The sequence below is a fragment of the Chiloscyllium plagiosum genome, chromosome 31, assembly GCF_004010195.1.
Source record: "Chiloscyllium plagiosum isolate BGI_BamShark_2017 chromosome 31, ASM401019v2, whole genome shotgun sequence".
NCBI lineage: Eukaryota > Metazoa > Chordata > Chondrichthyes > Orectolobiformes > Hemiscylliidae > Chiloscyllium > Chiloscyllium plagiosum.
The window spans coordinates 42,493,943-42,496,264 of NC_057740.1; the positions used below are offsets into that span (position 1 = coordinate 42,493,943).

The following is a 2,322-nucleotide window of genomic DNA, read 5'->3' on the forward strand; positions in this document are numbered from 1 at the left end:
AGATTACACACACACACTCTCACACACACTCACACAATCCAGTTGACTCCACCGCGCAGGAGACAGCTATCAGGCTCAGTCCCCTGCACATTCCCTCAGACTTCGGCGCAGAAACCTGCACCCTCTCCAACTGTCAAGCTCACCCTGCCGCACAACACTGCACGGGCATGCGCAGTACCTGCACACTCTACGCCATCATGGCCAAGGGCCGTATCACATACCCAGTGTTCCAATCACTCTCCGGAGTCTCCCACAGAATTGCACTCAATTCACAGCAGACTACCATACTGCCGGGCTCACTCACCTGCACACAAAGGCACACACTTCGCCATCATCCCACTTACTCGCCTGCTCACTCCCGCAATGTAGCACTCACTCACCCAAAAATACCCACATGGTTTCGCTCATTCTCCCTCACAGTCCACCATTGTCCCACTCAGTGTGCTGTGCATTCCCCCACTGTCACGTTCGCTTCCTTACACACTGCTATGCGCATTCCCCCAGGCTCACTATCCCTCACACCCCTCTCAGACTCTCTCACTGTCCGGCACGCACCCCGCACACTTCCCAATATCTAACCTCACTCAATTGCACACTTCTTCGCCAAAATGCTCACTTATTGCACACTCCAACACAGTCACACTCACTCCTCGGCGCATGTCCCCACCAATACGTTCACATCCTCCCACACATCTGCCCACCGTTATTCTCACTACACGCATTCTGTCCCAGAGCACGCTCTGTGCACCGCACACTTGCCTCACCATCATTCTCAAACTACAATCACAACACAGCAAACTTCCCCCAAACTCACGCTCATCGCCCGCACACAACTCTGTTCACTCTTCCACATAATGCTTAATGCACCACACATTCTATTGCTATCCCACGCCATCTCCTGCGCACTCCACAATTTTCAAACACTCTCCCTCATACACAACGCAGCACCATGCTCACTGCCACACACAATCCAACACCATAGTGATCGTTGTCCTGCGCTATCCCCACCATCATGCTCACACACTCGCACACACGACCTCCGTCACATTTACCATCGTGGGTACTGACTCCATTGTCCAGCTCAATCCCCCTCACAACTCACTCCCATTTCACGGACTCTGTCACACATTTCACCAGCTTCACTCTCATTCCCTCACACGCTAATCTGCACTTTCCTTCCATCTCCCTCTCTCCCACACAAGCTCTTCAGTGCACTCTATGACTCTATGACCATGACAGACCCTCACATACACCCCCACCATCATGTTTTCCAACCCACACACTCTCACATCAACACACTCTATTTCCACACATAATCCGTCCTCATGCTCACTTCCTCATACATTCGGAAGCCATTAATATTAATCGAGTCACTCTCATTCAACATCACGTTCAAACCTCAGCACACTCCACCACCACCACAATAATGCCACCTGCACATGCCTACACCTTCATTGCCATCACATGCGTACACCCACACTGTTTTACTCAATACCCCGCACACTCCCACATCATTGCATTCACTCGCCCGCACATTACTCCACCGTCATAATCACTCCCCCACACATTCCCACACCGCCCATTTCACATCCCCGCACACTCACGCTATCACACTCACTCATCCGCACACAATCCCACAGTCACGTTCCCTTGCCTAGACACTCCCCGTGATTGCACTCAGTCCGCAACTTTCTACATTACCCATGCACAGTGTGCTTATCTCTCATCAACCATCGCAGACACTCCGCTGCCTACTCCACCACTATTATACACACTCCACAAAGAGACTTAGACACCAGGTTCATATCCCCGCTCATTCATCCATAATCGTGCACGCTCATAACTCAAGACACTCCGCTGCCTACTCCACCACCATTATGCACACTCCACAAAGAGACTTTGTGGGGGTTCAAGAGCGGGGTTCATATCCCCGCTCATTCATCCATAATCGTGCACGCTCATAACTCATTCCACGACGAGCTCACTGACTTCACGCCCACACCCCTATGTCATGCTCACGCCACCACACAGTTGCCCACCGTCACATTCTCTCCTCTGCCCTCACCGGCAGCATCCCGCTCACTGTACCACACACTGTCCCACCACCATGCTATCTCTGTCACACACTCCCACACCGTTATGTTCTCGCTCCGACACAAACGTCTACCAACAACCTCAATGCCCCGCACACCCTTCCGCTTTAACGCACAGTCCCCACACACTCCCACAAATGTCTGCTCATTGACCCTCACAATCATCCACCATGGTGTACCCTACTGTGCATAGAATGGCACACAATCACCCATCGTCACGGGCACTCTC

General features: G+C 52.2%; 1 protein-coding gene across 1 annotated transcript in view; it reads right to left on the minus strand.

Moving 5' to 3' along the window:
* tmem59l (transmembrane protein 59-like) overlaps positions 1-2,322 on the minus strand; it is a 38,696-nt gene that overhangs the window by 7,269 nt on the left and 29,105 nt on the right. The window lies entirely within an intron of this gene.